General features: G+C 40.6%; 1 pseudogene; it reads right to left on the reverse strand.

Moving 5' to 3' along the window:
* Positions 1–16,533: 16,533 nt before the first annotated feature.
* Positions 16,534–21,422, reverse strand: LOC100848914 (ATP-binding cassette sub-family C member 4-like; annotated as a pseudogene).
* Positions 21,423–21,938: the final 516 nt, after the last annotated feature.

The raw sequence follows: 21,938 nt of genomic DNA on the forward strand, positions 1-21,938 counted from the left end.
ACTCAGATGACCATTATATCTACTACTGCGGGCAGGAATCCCTCAGAAGAAACGGAGTAGCCATCATGGTCAACAAAAGAGTCCAAAATGCAGTACTTGGATGCAATCTCAAAAACGACAGAATGATCTCTGTTCATTTCCAAGGCAAACCATTCACTATCACAGTAATCCAAGTCTATACCCCAACCAGTAATCCTGAAGAAGCTGAAGTTGAACGGTTCTGTGAAGACCTACAAGACCTTTTAGAACTAACACCCAAAAAAGATGTCCTTTTCATTATAGGGGACTGGAAGGCAAAAGTAGGAAGTCAAGAAACACCTGGACTAACAGGCAAATTTGGCCTTGGAATACAGAATGAAGCAGGGCAAAGAATAATAGAGTTTTGCCAAGAAAATACACTGGTCATAACAAACACCCTCTTCCAACAACACAAGAGAAGACTCTATACATGGACGTCACCAGATGGTCAACACCAAAATCAGATTGATTATATTCTTTTTTTTTCTAATTTTATTTTATTTTTAAACTTTACATAATTGTATTAGTTTTGCCAAATATCAGAATGAATCCGCCACAGGTATACATGTGTTCCCCATCCTGAACCCTCCTCCCTCCTCCCTCCCCATACCATCCCTCTGGGTCGTCCCAGTGCACTAGCCCCAAGCATCCAGTATCGTGCATCGAACCTGGACTGGCAACTCGTTTCATACATGATATTTTACATGTTTCAATGCCATTCTCCCAAATCTTCCCACCCTCTCCCTCTCCCACAGAGTCCATAAGACTGTTCTATACATCAGTGACTCTTTTGCTGTCTTGTACACCGGGTTATTGTTACCATCTTTCTAAATTCCATATATATGCATTAGTATACTGTATTTATGTTTTTCCTTCTGGCTTACTTCACTCTGTATAATAGGCTCCTGGAGCCTATTATACGGAGTGATTATATTCTTTGCAGCCAAAGATGGAGACGCTCTATATACAGTCAGCAAAAACAAGACCAGGAGCTGACTGTGGCTCAGACCATGAACTCCTTATTGCAAAATTCAGACTTAAATTGAAGAAAATAGGGAAAAACTACTAGACCATTCAGGTATGACCTAAATCAAATCCCTTATGATTATACAGTGGAAGTGAGAAATAGATTTAAGGGCCTAGATCTGATAGATAGAGTGCCTGATGAACTATGGAATGAGGTTTGTGACATTGTACAGGAGACAGGGATCAAGAGCATCCCCATGGAAAAGAAATGCAAAAAAGCAAAATGGCTGTCTGGGGAGGCCTTACAAATAGCTATGAAAAGAAGAGAAGCAAAAAGCAAAGTAGAAAAGGAAAGATATAAACATCTGAATACAGAGTTCCAAAGAATAGCAAGAAGAGATAAGAAAGCCTTCTTCATCAATCAATGCAAAGCAATAGAGGAAAACAACAGAATGGGAAAACTAGAGATCTCTTTAAGAAAATCAGAGATACCAAAGGAAAATTTCATGCAAAGATGGGCTTGATCAAGCACAGAAATGGTATGGACCTAACAGAAGCAGAAGATATTAAGAAGAGGTGGCAAGAATACACAGAAGAACTGTACAAAAAATATCTTCATGACCCAAATAATCACGATGGTGTGATCACTCACCTAGAGCCAGACATTCCTGGCTCCATTCCTCCACATTCCTGGAATGTGAAGTCAAGTGGGCCTTAGAAAGCATCACTATGAACAAAGCTAGTGGAGGAGATGGAATTCCAGTTGAGCTATTCCAAATCCTGAAAGATGATGCTGTGAAAGTGCTGCACTCAATATGCCAGCAAATCTGGAAAACTCAGCAGTGGCCACAGGACTGGAAAAGGTCAGTTTTCATTCCAATCCCAAAGAAAGGTAAAGCCAGAGAGTGCTCAAACTACCGCACGATTGCACTCATCTCACACACTAGTAAAGTAATGCTCAAAATTCTCCAAGCCACGCTTCAGCAATATGTGAACCCTGAACTTCCTGATGTTCAAGCTGGTTTTAGAAAAGGCAGAGGAACCAGAGGTCAAATTGACAACATCTGTTGGATCATGGAAAAAGCAAGAGAGTTCCAGAAAAACATCTATTTCTGCTTTATTGACTTTGCCAAAGCCTTTGGCTGTGTGGATCACAATAAACTGTGGAAAATTCTGAAAGAGATGGGAATACCAGACCACCTGACCTGCCTCTTGAAAAACTTGTATGCAGGTCAGGAAGCAACAGTTAGAACTGGACATGGAACAACAGACTGTTTCCAAATATGAAAAAGTGTATGTCAAGACTGTATATTGTCACCCTGCTTATTTAACTTCTATGCAGAGTACATCATGAGAAATGCAGGACTGGAAGAAACACAAGCTGGAATCAAGATTGCTGGGAGAAATATCAATAACCTCAGATATGCCAATGACACCACCCTTATGGCAGAAAGTGAAGAGGAACTAAAAAGCCTCTTGATGAAAGTGAAAGTGGAGAGTGAAAAGTTGGCTTAAAGCTCAACATTCAGAAAACGAAGATCATGGCATCCAGTCCCATCACTTCATGGGAAATAGGGAAACAGTGGAAACAGTGTCAGACTTTATTTTTCTGGGCTCCAAAATCACTGCAGATGGTGACTGCAGCCATGGAATTAAAAGACGCTTACCCCTTGGAAGGAAAATTATGACCAACCTAGGTAGCATATTGAAAACCAGAGACATTACTTTGCCAACAAAGGTCCGTCTAGTCAAGGCTATGGTTTTACCTGTGGTCATGTATGGATGTGAGAGTTGGACTGTGAAGAAGGCTGGGTGCCAAAGAATTGATGCTTTTGAACTGTGGTGTTGGAGAAGACTGTTGAGAGTCCCTTGGACTGCAAGGAGTTCCAACCTGTCCATTCTAAAGGAGATCAGCCCTGGGATTTCTTTGGAAGGACTGATGCTAAAGCTGAAACTCCAGGACTTTGGCCACCTCATGTGAAGAGTTGACTCATTGGAAAAGACTCTGATGCTGGGAGGGATTGGGGGCAGGAGGAGAAGGGGACAACAGAGGATGAGATGGCTGGATGGCATCACTGACTCGATGGACATGAGTCTGAGTGAACTCCGGTAGTTGGTGTTGGACAGGGAGGCCTGGCGTGCTGCGATTTATGGGGTCGCAGAGTCGGACACGACTGAGCGACTGGTCTCATCTGATCTGATCTGAAGGGAACAGAATGCCTATCCCCTAAAGGTCAATTCAAGTTCAAACTATTCAGTTCAGTTCAGTTGCTCAGTTATGTCCGACTCTTTGTGACCCCATGGACTGCAGCACACCAGCCCTCCCTGTCCATCACCAACTCCTTGGGAGTTTGTGGGAGCTTACCCAAACTCATGTCCATTGAGTCAGTGATGCCATTCAACCATCTCATCCTCTGTTGTCCCTTTGTCCTCATGCTTTCAATCTTTCTCAGCAGGGTCTTTTCAAATGAGTCAGTTCATCGCATCAGGTAGCTTCAGCGTCAGTTCAAGCTATACTTTTAGATAACTCAGTGGCTATCATAAACTAAATCCTGCTACACAGCTACCCACAGAAACAGGGTCCCTGGAGCACAATTGTGTATCTAAACCACATACATGAACTGTTTCAGCAGCCCCGATGCCAAAAGCTCAGCCTCAATGCAGCAGCACCTGATTGAATCTTGGAAACAGAATTTGGGGTGAAGCAAAAAAAAAAAAAAAACGCTTTATAGCTTTGCCAGGTAAAAGGGGACAGAGTGGACTCCTGCTCCAAAATACTGTGAGTCCCAACCCCAGGAGATTTATATGAGGAGTTTTATAGAAACAGTTTAAGGGTGGGATTGCTGATAAGATTACAGTGTGTGTTCTAATCTGTTATTCAGTTGCTCAGTCCTATCCTACTCTTTGTGACCCCATGGACTACAGCATGCCTTCCCTGTTCTTTATCATCTCCTGGACCTTGCTCAACTCATGTTCATTGAGTTGGTGATGCCATCCAACCATCTCATCCTCTGTCATCCCCTTCTCTTACCTTTAATCTTTCCCAGCATCAGGGGCTTTTCTAAAGAGTCGCTCTTCACATCAGGTGGCCAAAATATTGGAGCTTCAGCATCAGTCTTTCCAATGATTATTCAGGACTGATTTCCTTTAGGACTGACTAGTTTTATCTCCTTGTAGTTCAAGGGACTCTCAAGAGTCTTCTCCAACACCACAGTTCAAAAGCATCAGTTCTTCAGTGCTCAGCCTTCTTTATGTTCCAACTCTCACATCTATATATGACTACTGGAAAAAACATAGCTTTGACTAGATGGACCTTTGTTCGTCTCAGGTAATCTTCCTGATGAGCTTCACTGGTTCTTTAATGTAGCATCATGTGGTCAGGAAGTCTGGAGTGTTGCAGTCCCTGGGATCACAAAGAGTTGGACATGACTGAGCAACTGAACAAGAACAACACATGGTCTTTCTCTGGTATGAACAATGCTGACAGCTTAAAGAGCTCAAAGATATTATGTGTATTCCTTGAGACAAGACTACGATGCTGTTCCAAGGCTCCAGTATTGTTTTCTGACTCTCTGTCCCTTGTCTTTGCATCTCTTCCCTTCCCAGATTAGGAACTGTTTGAATCTGCCCTTTATTACTCAGGGAAGGTCATGGAGACTAGAGGTCTGTTCCCTACAAGAAACAGGGGACAGAAAGGCTTCTGTGCCCAGGAGCACCACAAGGTCCTGCTTGGTTTCACCCTGACCTGGAAAGTTAACCTCTCCTAAGCACTGAAGAGAAGTGGATCACAGATTCAAACAGTTTTATAAGACAATGAAACAGGATGACAGAATACTTAGTAACCAGACCCAAGTCACAGAGGCACAAAGCCTAATTCCAGGGACATCCACCTCTAGGGCTGAATAGATGGCTGTCACTGGAGCCTTAGGGCTTGCAACAGGGAAGATCTTAAATGTTCACACAGATTTCCAGTATGCATAAACATCCTACTCATAGACAGGTTATTGGAAATAAAGGGATATACTTACTGCAGAGAATAAGCAGGTGAAATATGGATTAAATATATTGAGTCTCCTACAAGTAGGGCAGCTTCTAGAAAAAGTGGCAATGATTCACTGTTCAGTTCAGTTCAGTTCAGTCGCTCAGTTGTGTCCGACTCTTTGCGACCCCATGAATTGCAGCACGCCAGGTCTCCCTGTCCATCACCAACTCCCAGAGTTCACCCAGACTCATGTCCATCGTGTCAGTGATGCCATCCAGTCATCTCATCCTCTGTCATCCCCTTCTCCTCCTGCCCCCAATCCCTCCCAGCATCAGAGTCTTTTCCAATGAGTCAACTCTTCACATGAGGTGGCCAAAGTACTGGAGTTTCAGCTTTAGCATCAGTCCTTCCAAAGAAATCCCAGGGCTGATCTCCTTCAGAATGGACTGGTTGGATCTCCTTGCAGTCCAACGAACCCTTAAGAGTCTTCTCCAACACCACATTTCAAAATCATCAATTCTTTGGCGCTCAGTCTTCTTCACAGTCCAACTCTCACATCCATACATGATCACAGGAAAAACCATAGCCTTGACTAGACGGACCTTTGTTGGCAAAGTAATGTCTCTGCTTTTCAATATGCTCTCTAGGTTGGTCATAATTTTTCTTCCAAGGAGTAAGCGTCTTTTAATTTCATAGCTGCAATCACCATCTGCAGTGATTTTGGAGCCCCAGAAAAATAAAGTCTGACACTGTTTCCACTGTTTCCCCATCTATTTCCCATGAAGTGATGGGACCAGATGCCATGATCTTCGTTTTCTGAATATTGAGCTTTAAGCCAACTTTTTCACTCTCCACTTTCACTTTCATCAGGAGGCTTTTTAGTTCCTCTTCACTCTGCCATAAGAGTGGTGTCATCTGCCTATCTGAGGTTACTGATATTTCTCCCGGCAATCTTGATTCCAGCTTGTGCTTCTTCCAGTCCAGTGTTTCTCATGATGTACTCTGCATAGAAGTTAAATAAGCAGGGTGACAATATACAGCCTTGACATACTCCTTTTCCTACTTGGAACCAGCCTGTTGTTCCATGTCCAGTTCTAACTGATTCACTGTTGGGGTCAGCTTTATCTGTATCAGGCAATGTACAAGCCTATGAAATTCCCTAAAGGATCAATGGGACATAGACTCTCAATCTATAACTTCAAAATACTCTCCATTTCCTCTATTATAACCTTTCACCATTTGCATATGTAATATTTACCAATAACTTAAAAGTATTTCATAGTTCTTCTTTTCTTTTCTTTTGTTTTTTTAGGGGCAAGTACAGAGATTCCCCATATCCCCTTGCCCTCATACTCCATAGCCTCCCCACTCTCAACATCCCTACCAAAGAGACACATTTGCTACATCTGATGGATCTACATTGACACATCATAGTCACCCAAAGTCCATCACTTGTATTAAGGTTCATTCTTGGTGTTGTGTATTCTATGGATTTGGACTGTGAAATGGAATATCTCTGTCCATATGAATAAACAAGGATGTAACAGGCATCAACCTTCAAATGTGAATGAGGGCTCTCAAAAGGGAACACAATGCCTGAGATCCAGCAGATGCTGCCACCCCCCCACAGTGACTGCTGAAGAGATGGGTGTTTAAGGGGAGAAGAGAGATGTGAGAAGAAAAAAAAGAAAAGGCACAGGATTTGGCTCCAGATAGCTGAGGTGCATATGAAAGGAATGAATTCAGTGAGCCCAGAGTCTTACATCTTCCCACACACAGAAGAATGCTAAATTCCTAAGCTTGATATCTGGTTTTCCTTACTTAACAATAATCTTTGATGTTCAGACTGCCTGCCACCTTTGTTGCAAACTTGTATATAGCCTGACTTCCCCTCCTGCCTCCTTAGAGCAGTTTTCTCAGAGTTACTAAGATGCTGTCTCCTGTGCTTGGAGTCCTTAATATTCCCACCAAATAAAATAGTTCTACTTTCAGGTTCTGACTAATTTTTTAGTTGACAGGGCAAATGTATAATGACATTTCAGTCATCATGGTATCATAGAGTGTCTTCATTGTCCTAAAAATTATCTCTGCTCCTCTTATTCATCCCTCACTCCCACCTCTACCCAATTCCACCCTCTGGCAACCACAGATCTTTTCACTGTCTCTATAATTTTGCCTTTTTAAAGAATGTCATATAGTTAGCATGATATAGTATGTAGCTCTTTTTAGACTGACTTTCACTTAGTAGTAATGAATTAAGTTTTCTTCATGTGGTTTCATGGCTTGGTAGCACATTTCTTTTAGCGCTAAATAATATTATATTGTCTGAACAGGATAGTTTAAAGGCCCTTCCAGGGCCCAAGATGGGCTCTTGTCTAACACTCTTGTCCAAGGAGACATATATGCTGACAAAGCAAGTGACTTTATTGGGAAAAGAGGCACCCAAGGGGAGAGTAAGAGAACCCAGGAGAACTTCTCTGCCACATGGCTCCCAGTCTTGGGGTGTATGGTGATGGAATTTATTTCACAGTTGTCTCTGACCAATTGTTCTGGCTCAGAGTCCTTCCTGGTGACACAGCCAAGATGGATTCCAGCAAGGAGGATTCTGGGAGGTTGGCAAGACATATGAACTAGAGTCTTCTCTTTTCTTTTCACCTTTCCTAATTCTTCCAGTTGGTGGTGGCTTGTTAGTTCCACAGTTCTTACCAAGCCCTCCTTCTTAAATAACTAATGCAAGTGGTTACTATGGTGCCTGGCCAGGGCAGACAGTTTGGGTCTGTGTTTTCCCTAAGACATTCACCTACTGAAGGACACTTTGGTTGCTTCTACATTTCAGCATTTATGAATAAATTGCTATAGATGTTTTATAGATTAAAAAATTGTTTCTCTTCCTTCAAAATTAAAAATATAATCAAGAACTTACTTCCAATTTTCATCCAAACCAGGCTGAAAAGTCACCTACTCTCTACTTTGTGCTCTCCTCATAATTGCCTTAGTTGCATTATTGCTGATATTAGCATATTAATTTTCCCATCTTCTATCTCGTTATTTTAAAGGATGCAGGAAAATGTAAGAAAACACCCAAATGGATCTACAAAGAAGTGTCATTATGGTACAGAGATGGTTGTTCTATGGAAACTGAACAACTTGACTGTTAGAGATGGATGGCAATGCTTGATAGTTGTTGGGTGAAATCCTAAATTTGAAATAAGAAAAGTGGTTTGAGAGTAGTGGACTTATGATTGTAGCCCTACAGGACACACAGATGAGTGCTAGAAATAGCTTGCCTGGCTGCTTTGGTTAACAAGTAAAGACTTTTTTTGGTGGGGCCGCACCATAAGGCATGCAAAATCTTAGTTCCTCAACCAGGGATTGAAGTGCCGAGTCTTAACCAGTGGACCACCAGGGAAGTCCCAAGATTAATGAGTAAAGAGTTAATTGAATAGTTATAAACTGTACAACATACACACTAGGTGGTAAAAGGGTTGGGAGGTCTTGGTCCAGAATTTGGTCTCAGTTTAGAGAGAGCGAGATCTCGGACAGGTTGCAAGCAAGCTATACAACATAGTTTGATTGTGAACTTTGCTAGATACAAGACCTGGAATTAAGTGTATCCATGCAGACCAGCTCGTTTGAAGAGGTGGCACCTCAGGCTGTCTGGCCAAAACTACCAGCTTTGGGCCAAAGGCCAGCTGTCCTTTCCCACATGTGTCTTATTTAAAGCTACCACTTTATCTCAGGTTCATAGAAAAACAAAATGAACTACACGACTAATATTATTAATAAACTTTGTAGTAGCCATATTAAAAAGTAAAAAGGAACAAGTGAAATTAATATTCAGAAGATATTTGAAAACCAATTTGTCCAAAATAATATCATTTCAACATGTAAAAAATGTAAAAGATCATTAATGAGACATAAAGATTTTATTATGTCTTTGAAATGCATTGTGTATTTTATACATACAGCACATCTCAGTGTGAAGCAGATGCATTTCAAGTCCTCAGAGTTCTCTTGTGGATAGTGCTATGATGTTGGACAACCCAGGATTTATAGTACTCAGTTCAGTTTATTCACTCAGTCGTGTCCGATTCTTTGTGACCCCATGAATCGCAGCACGCCAGGCCTCCCTGTCCATCACCAACTCCTGGAGTTCACCCAGACACACGTCCATCGAGTCAGTGATGGCATCCAGCCATCTCATCCTCTGTCGTCCCCTTCTCCTCCTGCCCCCAATCCCTCGCAGCATCATAGTACTAGTTAGGGTTTATATGGGTGCAATGGAGTGCATATATTTTTTAGTAATTAGTTTCTGGTAGGTGTCATAGTTTGGGTTCCCCAGTAGCTGACCCTGACAAAGATTTGACTGGAAGTAGTTTATTTTGGAAGTGATCCCAGGAAAACACTTGGAGGGAGTGGAGAAGTGAGACAGAGAAGGGAAGGAAGCCAATAAAAGTGTGTTAACAAGCAAGTTACTGCTCAGGCAACTAGACTCCTTCATGCTGGGTCACCCTGGGAGACAGAATTATTCCAACTGAAAGGCAAGGGCACTAGGGCATTTATCTACCAAGTCCCCATCCATCTCTGAAGTGAAGTAAAGTGAAAGTTGCTCAGTCGTGTCTGACACTTTGTGACCACAGAATTCTCTAAGCCTGAGTACTGGAATGGGTAGCCTTTCCCTTCTCCAGGGGATCTTCCCAACCCAGGGATCGAACCCAGCTCTGCCGCATTGTGGGCAGATTCTTTACCAGCTGAGCCACAAGGGGAGCCCAAGAACACTGGTGTGAGTAGCCTATCCCTTCTCCAGTGGATCTTCCCAACCCAGGAATCGAACCAGGGTCTCCTGCACTGCAGGAGGATTCTTTACCAACTGAGCTATCAGGGAAGCCCTCCATCCATCTCTGGCTGAGGTTGAATCTAGGGGTTTGACCTTCCTTGCATATGACCCCAATGTTCTTCCACAGCCAGGAAATGGTCCTTCAGCAGAGAGTTGCTGATAAGGAGTGAGCTGCTTTAATTCTGAAGGAGTGTCAGAAGACACAAGTTGGAAAATGACAGCTTCTGCTCCAGCAGGTCACACCATCCAAGAAGGGATGTTATTAGCCTCAGGAACCCTGGAGACTTGATTCTAATAAGAATCTCCTTTACACCACTCATCCTACTCACTTAGGTATCCCTTACTCCTGGATCAGTCTTGCCCACAGTGAAAAAAAGAAAGTGTAGTCACTCAGTTGTGTCCACCTCTTTGCAATCCCATGGACTGTAGCCCGTCAGGCTCCTCTGTTCATGGAATTGTCCAGGCAAGAATACTGGAGTGGGTTGCCATTTCCTTCTTCAGGGGATCTTTCCAACATAGGATTGCCACACAGTAGGTATTTAATAAATAGCTGTTGACTGGATGACTTTCCCTGAGTACCTGCTATATTCTTTCAGGCCTCTTCATGTAAATGGGGCATGTGGCTACCAGCAGTTACAGGCCATACCCTTATCAGTTCCTCATCAGGAAAGTGAGGTTTTTCCAGAAATAAATTAAAACAACAACAACAAAAAACCACCACCAAATCAACATTGTCAGGGAATAAAGTCAGTTGGCCTGGGCCATGAGGTTATCTCTGGGCCACGCCCTTTGGACACAGACTTGGCTAGATTTGAGTTTGGTGCCCACTCCTGAAGTTACAGAGGTGGATGTATTACTAAAAGGTGGGGTGACAAAGAAATTGTCACCATATTCAGAACGGTAGGTACGCACTGGAGAATGTTTAAATTGTGAATGCCATCCGTCTAAATGCCTTGGTACTGCTCTTATACCTACTGCAGATTTTACACTTGATGCTTTGACTTTTTGATAAGATCCTGAAGATCATTTAATAATTTATAGTTTGCACAGTCACAATTTGTGTCATGTGTCCCTGAGGTTTTTTTCATAATGAATCATCAAGTTCAACAAGATTGAATCTCCTTAGATGTTGTCTCATTATCCTCACCAGAGCCAATGGCTGGCTTCATTAACTCAGCATAATATTTTCGATGTTCATCCATGTTGCAGCATGCATCAGTATATCTACCATTCCAAATACGATTTCATTTTTTTCATGTAATACATTTCATTTATCTATTCATCAGCTGATGTACACTTGATGTGCCTTGCCCACAACACACTTTTTGGTTTTTATGAATATTGCTTATCTGACATTTATATCTAAGTTTTCTTGTCAACAGATGTTTTCATTTATCTTGCATTGATACCTAGGAGAACTGTTGAAATATATGGTAACTTTGCAGCTGTATCATTTTACATTACCACAAGCAATGAATGAGGATTCCAGTTTCTCTACATTCTCTTCAACACGTGTTATTGTCTTTTTAATTGTAGTACTGAACCATTTAAGATCAATAAACAAGTGTGGATAGAGGCCTTATGACATCTTCCCCATGTTTCTAAGTTCCATGCTTGGCCTAGTGGTCTTGCACCTAGCAGGCATTTGCTAAACATTTTTTAATGAATGAAAAAAAAAAGAAACAAATCCCAAATCTTTTGTTTGTATGTTGCCTCAGTTTTAGGTTTTACAAAATGTGTTCACAATATCTGAGCCTCAGGATGACCCTTCAGGTCTTAGGAAGAGTGGGTATTTCCCATTTTAGACCTGAGAAGGTTGGGTAAAAAGTGAAGAAGCATCAAGATCACTGGTCCCCTGGCTTCATATCCAGCCTTCTTTATACAATTCAACACTGATTTTCAATATTTATTTCTTCTAAGCACCTATTGGTTAATGTTTGGAAAAGAACACTAAGAAGTTTCAAAAAATCTTAGGCTAAAAAAAAAGTAAGATAGCAGAAACTGAAGGGAATGAATGTATCTGGCAGTTTAGAGATGGCTAGTTATAGTTCTAAGATAGCAGTAGGGACTGGAGAGCATAGTATGGGCCGTCTGAAAAGGGAATTCTCTAGATTTCCAACTTTAGCAAGCAATGTCTTTATCTTTGAAGTAGCTCTAGTAGCATTAGCCAGATTCATCAAGAAACAAAGGGGGAAAAATCAAATCAATAAAATTAGAAATGAAAATGGAGAGATCACAACAGACAACACAGAAATACAAAGGATCATAAGAGACTACTATCAGCAATTGTATGCCAATAAGTTGGACAACTTGGAAGAAATGGACAAATTCTTAGAAAAGTACAACTTTCCAAAAGTGAACAAGGAAGAAACAGAAAATCTTAACAGATCCATCACGTGTACAGAAATTGAAACTGTAATCAGAAATCTTCCAGCAAACAAAAGCCCAGGTCCAGACAGCTTCACAGCTGAATTCTACCAAAACTTTAGAGAAGAGCTAACACCTATCCTACTCAAACTTTTCCAGAAAATTGTAAAGGAAGGTAAACTTCCAAACTCATTCTATGAGGCCACCATCACCCTAATACCAAAATCTGATAAAGATGCTACAAAAAAAGAAAACTACAGGCCAATATCACTGATGAACATTGGTGCAAAAATCCTTAACAAAATCCTAGCAATCAGAATCTAACAACACATTAAAAAGATCATACATCATGACCAAGTGGGCTTTATCCCAAATCAATCAATGTAATACACCACGTTAAAAAATTGAAAAATAAAAGCCATAAGATTATGTCAATAGATGCAGAGAAAGCCTTTGACAAAGTTCAACATCCACTTACAATAAAAACTCTCAAGAAAGCAGGAACAGAAGGAACATACCTTAACATAATAAAAGCTATATATGACAAACCCACAGCAAACATTATCCTCAATGATGAAAAATTGAAAGCATTTCCCCTAAAATCAGGAACAAGACAAGGGTGCCCACTTTCACCATTACTATTCAACATAATTTGACAAGTTTTGGCCATAGCCATCAGAGCAGAAAAAGAAATAAAAAGAATCCAGATTGCAAAAGAGGAAGTAAAACTCTCACTGTTTGTTTGCAGATGACATGATGATCTACATAGGAAAATCCTAAAGACTCCACCAGAAAATTACTAGAGCTAATCAATGAATATAGTAAAGTAGCAGGATATAAAATCAAAACACAGAAATCCCTTGCATTCCTATACACTAATAATGAGAAAAGAGAAAGAGAAATTAAGGAAACGATTCCATTGCAACAAAAAGAATAAAATATTTAGGAATATATCTACCTAAAGAAACAAAAGACCTATATATGCTGCTGCTGCGGCTAAGCTGCTTCAGTCATGTCCGACTCTCTTCGACTCCACAGATGGCAGCCCACCAGGCTCCCACATCCCTGGGATTCTCCAGGCAGAAACACTGGAGTGGGTTGCAATTTCCTTCTCCAATGAATGAAAGTGAAGGTGCTCAGTCGTGTCCGACTCTTAGCGACCCCATGGACTGCAGCCTACCAGACTCCTCCATCCATAGGATTTTCCAGGCAAGAGTACTGGAGTGGGGTGGCATTGCCTTCTCCTATATATATAAAACTATAAAACACTGATGAAAGAAATCAAAGAGGGCACTAATAGATGGAGAAATATACTGTGTTCATGGATCGGAAGAATCAATATAGTGAAAATGAGTATACTACCCAAAGCAATCTATAGATTCAATGCAATCCCTATCAAGCTACCAATGGTATTTTTCACAGAGCTAGAACAAATAATTTCACAATTTGTATGGAAATACAAAAAACCTTGAATACCCAAAGCAATCTTGAGAAAGAAGAATGGAACTGGAGGAATCAACCTGCCTGACTTCAGGCTCTACTACAAAGCCACAGTTATCAAGACAGTATGGTATTGGCACAAAGACAGAAGTATAGAACAATGGAACAAAATAGAAAGCTCAGAGATAAATCCACACACCTATGGACACCTTATCTTTGACAAAGGAGGCAAGAATATACAATGGAGAAAAGACAATCTCTTTAACAAGTGGTGCTGGGAAAACTGGTCAACCACTTGTAAAAGAATGAACCTAGAACACTTTATAACACCATACACAAAAATAAACTCAAAATGGATTAAAGATCTAAACATAAGACCAGAAACTATAAAACTTCTAGAGGAGAACATAGGCAAAATACTCCCTGATATAAATCACAGCAGGATCCTCTATGATCCAACTCCCAGAATATTGAAAATAAAAGCAAAAACAAATGCGACCTAATTAAAATTAAAAGCTTCTGCACAACAAAGGAAACTATAAGCAAGGTGAAAAGACAGCCTTCAAAATGGGAAAAAAAATAATAGCAAATGAAGCAACTGACAAAGAATTAATCTCAAAAATATACAAACAACTCCTGCAGCTCAATTCCAGAAAAATAAACTACTCAATCAAAAAACTCAATCAAAGAACTAAACAGATATTTCTCCAAAGAAGACATACTGATGGCTAAGAAACACATGAAAAGATGCTCAACATCACTCATTATCAGAGAAATGCAAATCAAAACCACAATGAGGTACCATTTCACGCCAGTCAGAATGGCTGCTATCCAAAAGTCTGCAAGCAATAAATGCTGGAAAGGGTGTGGAGAAAAGGGAACCCTCTTACACTGTTGGTGGGAATGCAAACTAGTACAGCCACTATGGAGAACAGAGTGGAGATTCCTTTAAAAACTGGAAATAGAACTGCCATACGACCCAGTAATCCCACTGCTTGGCATACACACTGATGTATGTGTGTATGCATATGTATGTATGTGAATACATACATTTTGTATTGAAGAATTGAAAGAGACACATGTACCCCAATGTTCATCGCAGCAATGTTTATAATAGCCAGGACATGGAAACAACCTAGATGTCCATCAGCAGACTAGTGGATAAGAAAGCTGTGGTACATATACACAATGGAGTATTACTCAGCTATTAAAAAGAATATATTTGAATCAGTTCTAATGAGGTGGATGAAACTGGAGGCTATTATACAGAGTGAAGTAAGCCAGAAAGAAAAACACCAATACAGTATACTAATGCATATATATGGAATTTAGAAAGATGGTAATAATAACCCTGTATGTGAGACAGCAAAAGAGACACAGATGTATAGAACAGTCTTTTCAAGTCTATGGGAAAGGGTGAGGGTGTGATGATTTGGGAGAATGTCATTGAAATATGTATAATATCATATGTGAAATGAATCACATGATATAGGATGCTCAGGACTGGTGCACTGGGATGACCCAGCGGGATGGTATGGAGAGGAAGGTGGGAGGGGGGTTCAGGATGGGGAACATGTGTACACCCGTGGCGGATTCATGTTGATATATGGCAAAACCAATATAATATTGTAAAGTGATTAGCCTCCAATTAAAATAAATAAATTTATATTTAAAAGAATAAAATAAAGGGCCAAAACTGTGTGAAAGTCATTCAGTTGTGTCCACTCTTTGTGACCTCATGGACTATACAGTCCATGGAATTCTCCAGACCAGAATACTGGAGTGGGTAGCCTTTCCCTTCTCCAGGGGATCTTCCCAACCCAGGAATTGAACCCAGGTCTCTCGCATTGCAAACAGATTCTTCTCCAGCTGAGCCACAGGGGAAGCCCTTGGGGGAAAAAAAAATCAAACTATATTTGTTAATTTGAAGGGAAAATGAGGGGTAGGGAATGGAGAAAGCATAAACACTAAGTAGCCATTACAAAAAATTAAGAAAACTAAATGCATTGATATAATCTGAGATATAATAATAAATGAAAACATCAAGGAACAACTATCATTTATGTTTAAAAAGAGGGAGACCACATATGCCCAAGTTTCTTCACTAATGCACAGAACATGTCAAGAGGGCAGTCAGAGATGGAGCTGGAGCTCCACCTGGGGGAGGAGTTGTGTGATGACCAGAGTGGGAGAGCAACTTGCAATTTATCAAATGTTAAACCATTATTATTATCCCCATTTTTAAAGAAACTGTCAAAACTATAAATATTGACCTTTGAAAAATTTAAATTGGTATAAAAGTTAATTAAAAATAAAATGAACAGCCAAACTAAAAAAAAAAAAAAAGAAACTTTTAAGAAAAAATTTTGGAGTTTTGTAGCATTAGGTATGGGCTTCCCTGATAGCTCAGACAGTAAAGAATCTGCCTGCAATGTGGGAGACCTCGGTTCAAACCCTGGACTGGGATGATCCCCTGGAGGGGGAGGGCATGGCAACCCACCCCAGTATTCTTGCCTGGAGAATCCCATGGACGGAGGAGTCTGGCGGGCTATGGTCCATAGGGTCACAAAGAGTCAGACACAACTGAGCAACTAAGCACAGCACAGCATCAGGTATATCATTTGTTTAAAAACTGACAATTAAAAATATATTTTAATTATTTTGGGTTTCTAAAGCTTAGAAGAACTATGGGTACATTTTTTTTATTATTGGGAGGTAAGGGTTCAATGTAAGCATTTATAAAATGATCCCACCTTTATATTATACTCTACATTTGCACACAATATAAGTACTTATGAAAAGTTCAGGACACAGACTTCACTGCCCCTAAATCTAGGTTTGAACTCCGACTCTGCCAACTCTTCAGCCAGTTCTGTGACCCTGGACAGTGTCCTACCCTGTTAACAGTGGTAGGTACTGCTCTTCATTTCTAAGGAAGAGGAGTAAGATGAAAGAGTGACAGAGGGAACTTGGGATACATTATTAGATACATCTTTCATACAGAAGTACTTAGATACTGGGACATCTTTTCTTTAAGAGATGTTTTAAATACTACATAAGTAGTTTTATTCTACTCACAAGTGAAAATCTGGGAAATGCAGAAAAGTATGAGCAAAGAAAAGGCACCCACCATTTAATGCCCAGAGATAAAGTTATGACAGGAAACCTCACCACATACAAGTAGAAGTCTCATCCCTCCCCAAGCCACGCATCTCAAGGGGCAGGAACACCAGACTTTCCTTCCCTCCATCCCCCATCAGTCCCATTCCCACATTGTTCCAGAAAAACATCACAGGAAGGAAGCTGCACAGCAATGGCCAAGGTCCTTAAGCCAGACCTCAGTTACCACATCTGTACAATAGGACACCACCACCTGACCACTGTTAGAAGCCATGTGACCTGAATGCTACTCATCTAGCACAGTTCTGTGGTCACCCTAGCGTGAAAGAGCAGATAAAACCAAGGAGGGTCTTGGAATGCAGGAACAGAAAAACCAGACCCTTTTCGTCTTTCCCTCACCCATGTTGTGACTATTAACAGATTTCAGGTCCTCCTGAGCAGTATAACCTGTCTCCCCTCCTACCCCATATAGGGAGAAGGTATTTGCCTTACTTTTCCCCCCAACCCAATATACCTGCCTCATCCAATCAGCAAATGACCCACATAACCCCTATCCCATTCCTTGTATCCTGGGTATAAAAATGGATCAAGGACACCTGTTCAGCATTGGCTCTCTCTAAGGACGCCAGCCCACTGTGATGGCAGTGACTCACCACTCCCCCACTCAAATAAACTTTATTCTCCTTTCAGTCTGCCTCGTGTCTGGAAATTCTTTTCCAACCCACACTGGGACCACAACAGTCCTCACACATGTACAGGGCTTAGTGCTTTCACACATCTCATCTCTGCGGAAATGCTTTGCAAACCATCAGACTCCATTCAGAACACAGTGTTAAGGTATTGTGAATTTCTGATTTGTCCTGATGAAAACTGCATTTTCCACAAAGTAGAAGCAGCATGTGGAGGCAAATCACCTCATTCTGAACAACAACAACAACAAAAAACTAGGGAGAAGGTGACAGTATCACAAAGTAGTTTTCTTTACATACTAGAAAACAGAAGTGACCTACACTTGACCTTCAAGATATTCCCTAGACCCAAAATATTCCATAATTTTCCCCACAAACTCTCAAAACTCCTAGATGTTCCCTGAGAGCCCTTGAATCACAAATGTACTGAGCACCAATCAGAATGAAGTATAAGGGGTGTACAAAAGGTGAGTGTTCCGTGTTCCATGGGAATCTGAACCTACAGTCCAAGTGTGTGCTAAATCCAATCTGAAATCTCTCAGGCACATGAGTATTTACACATCCTACACCCCTCTCACAGCACTGCTGCAGATTCTCAGCAGACCTGCCTTTAATCTGCAACGTGTTGTTAAGACCCAGTCATGAAGCTTTGTCTCTAGAGGCTTCTGACTGAAAAGGGCACAGAGTGCTTGTTACTAGACCCCTGGTGGAGATTGTAAGGAGTGAAACCTGGAGAAAAACTTTCATTACAAGTTCCTGCAGCTCACCTGTCTTGCTCTTTCAGTGAGGGCGGTGGCCTCGCTCTTGTCTAACTCTTGCACCATCTTGTGAAATAGTCTGTCTCTATTTTGCACCAAAACATACGGCTCATCATATTCTTCCAGGCTCTCTGAATCCAAAACCTGTTAATTAGCAGAAAGAAACCCATTGACACACAATGTTTCTCAGTAACAAAACTCAGACAATATTTCTGAAAGGGGTAGGGCAGGGAGAATAAAATCTACTGGGTTTTAGACCTAGTAACTTTTAAATGGTTTGATTTTACCCTTTTTGACTAGGCAGATAGAGGCCTAAGTTGACCTTTTATTATTATAGTGTTATAGGAAAGGAAGACAATGAAAGTTTTAGACTCTGATTATGGACACTGAGCTGTCTGTGGCATTTAGATTTTTGCCAAGGGCATTTGGGGTTGTTACAATTAATTAGTGCTTTTAGCTCTCAGATTTTGAGCTTTGAAGCCTATGTATACAGACATTCAAAGTTGGGAAATCACTTTATTCAAGAAAATCAAATTCAATACACCTAAAAATTAGGGCTTCACTGGTAGCTCAACTGGTAAAGAATCCATCTGCATTGCAGGAAACCCTGGTTCAATTCCTGGGTTAGAAAGATCTGCTAGAAAAGGGATAGGCTACCCACTCCAGTATTCTTAGGCTTCCCTGGTGGCTCAGCCAGTAAAGAATCCACCTGCAATGTGGGAGATCTGGGTTCTATCCCTGACTGGGATGATCCCCTGGAGAAGGGAATGGTTGGCTACCCACTCCAGTATTCTGGCCTGGAGAATTCAGTGGCATGGACTATACAGTCCATGGGGTCATAGAAGAGTTGGACACAACTGAGTGACTTTCACTTTCAAAAATTAGATTCATGTCATACAGTGACCTGTATGACAGTGACCTGATAGCAAATGAATTGTTAAGTTGTTTTGACAGCATACATGCATATTTGGGGAAAAAATAGTGCTTCTGAATTTCTTTGGCATCCTGGAATATGTCAGTTGCTAAGAGGGCTTTCCCAGTGGCTTAATCAGGAAAGAATGCACCTGCAATGCAGGAGATGAGGGTTTGATCCCTGGGTTGGGAAGATCCTCTGGAGTAGGGTATGGCAACCCACTCCAATATTCTTGCCTGGAGAATCCCACAGACAGAGGAGCTTAGAGGGCTACAGTCTATGAGGTCACAAAGAGTCGGACATGACTGAAGCGACTTAGCACGCATGTAATAGGGGACCAAATCTCTTGCTGGAGAGGTTAAGGTGCTTCTTGAAGTTGATGTGGTTGTTCTTTATTTACGTGTGTGTGTGTGTGTGTGTGTGTGTGTATGTTTTGTTCTGAGAGTGAAATGCTGGCAAAAGAGCTGCTACATAAGTAGCTTGAACAGGACTGTGTAGCACAGAAGGAATCTGTAGAAATTCAATTTTTCTCTGTAAATAAGACTAAAGAAGTAAGAAATTGAGCTCCAAATTCTACAGATCATGGTGTGCACAGCACAGCAGAGTAGCTGAATCTGAATGCTGAAAATCTGAATCCATTTTCAAAAATTACCTTTCTTTGCTTCTTTCCCTTTCTTCAACTGCTTACCTTCCAAGCGCTTTTATACACAGTAAGATATTGTGTATCTAAGGCAATACACTAAAACTCTAAACAGGACACAGGTCATTTTTCCACATCTAGGTATTGCAGTTAATTTTATCCATGGTATTTAATTGAAAACATTTATTAAGTCTCACAAAGCCATCATCATGTTCCTCTTTTGTTTACTACTGTGAATTACTTCCAGCGGGTGGCTTTCTCAAAAGAGTTTAACAATAATTGAATCTATCACATCTACATGATAATTAAAATGTCCTATGATTTGGCATGCCTGTCTAGATGCCCCAAGGGCTTCTCAGGTGATCTAGTGGTAAAGAACCTGGCTGCCAGTGCAGGTAGATGTAAAAGCTGTGGGTTCGATCCCTGGGTCCGGGAAGATCCCCTGGAGGAGGGCTTGGCAACCCACTCCATTATTCTTGCCTGGAGAATCCCCATGAACAGAGGAACCTGCTGGGCCACGGTCCATGGGGTCGCAAAGAGTTGCATATGACTGAGTGACTAAGCACAGCACACTCAACAACCTCCTGGCAATTTAAAGGAAAGGCTAATTTTTTGATTAAGGGAATCCAAAAATGCTGAAACAACTGACACAGTGAAAATGACTGTATTCTTACCACTCAAATATGAAGACGCATCTTGGATTTGGAAAATTTTTATGGTTGGCTGTCTTAAAGAAAGATGACAACCCAAATAAACTTTATATGAAACTATGAAATTACTGGATATATTATTTAATAGAACAGTTTGAATTTATAATTAAATACCTGAGTCATTGTCAGGAATGAGAGGAAAACCTGAGAGAAAAGTAACTTACTGGAGGTTCCTATTAAGTTTTACAAGGAAAAATACATTGAAAAATTTCATATAAATGCAAACTGAAATTTCACTAGTGAGGGTCTTACCATTATTGTGTCGCTGTCAATAATGGTGTTCAATCTGTGTGTGATGGTCAGCACAGTGCACTGGGCAAATTTCTCACAGATTATTTTTTAATCAACTCATCAGTTCTGAAATCAAAGAAGTTGAATTTAGTTTAGCAAAGACAGAAAAAGAAGCCTTATGAATTAAAAATATCATGTGGTATCTTTAAAATTTTTGAAAACTCAATACTTTAAGACATAATCTTGTTCTTGAAAAACTAAGTATGATAAGACTACTTAGAAATTTACAATTTTGCATTAAACAATGAGAAATAGACTTCTCTTGAAATTGCTTATAACTATCAGAGCTGGATTTAGGAGTCTAGCTCTCTTAGGATGCCTCATAACAACATTAACACCCTATAAAATATTTTGGTTTCTTTCTTTGTTTCCTGGAATTAATGTTTCTGGGGTAAAAGAGCACTTAGAAACACTTCTCAGCATCATTAAGTGTTTTCTGATTATCACATTTAAAATGCTAATTCCAGGTTTCATGGACCTCAGCTCCATACCTTGGATCCACATTTGATGTGGTTTTGTCAATAATCAGTATCTTGTTTTTCCTGAGAAAAGCCCTGGCAAGGCACACCAGTTGTCTCTGTCCAACACTCAAGTCTGAACTTGATTCTGCTAAGTTGGTATCTATTTTACCAGGAAGATCTTCAATGGCTTCTTTCAGTTGTACCCGTGGATACAGAAAGAAGGATGACATTTTATAAAAGAATTACTACTGAAATAGATGACTTTTAGACATTAGAGCTTTGATGTCCTCAGGACTTCTTATGTATCTTACATGTACAGGCACATGATGGGGAGGTCTCTTTCCAATGACCATTCCCTGAGAAAGTTGGTGGAGTCAGTCAGGACAGAAAGATCTCAGTGTCCCCCATCCCTGCCACAGGACATTCACCAGAAACACACCAAGGGATTAAAGAAATTTCTCACAGATGAAGCTATTTCTCTCAATGTGGTTTAAACAGAAAAGTTAAAGGATCTTCATGGTTCAGTTGTTTCCCATAGTACATTCTGTATAGGAGTTGGTACAATAAAGAGAAAAAAATATTTTTAGTTACTGCAGAAGGTTTGGTTCTCTGAAGATATAAACTTATCACTACTTTATGATTTTGGAAGGTGTAAAGTTTTAATCTGCCTACAATGTAGAAGATCTGGGTTTGATTCCTGGGTCAGGAAGATCCCCTGGAGGAGGGAAGGGCAATCCATGCCAGTA

This window comes from Bos taurus, chromosome 12 (genome assembly GCF_002263795.3).
Source record: "Bos taurus isolate L1 Dominette 01449 registration number 42190680 breed Hereford chromosome 12, ARS-UCD2.0, whole genome shotgun sequence".
NCBI classification, from domain to species: Eukaryota; Metazoa; Chordata; class Mammalia; order Artiodactyla; family Bovidae; genus Bos; species Bos taurus.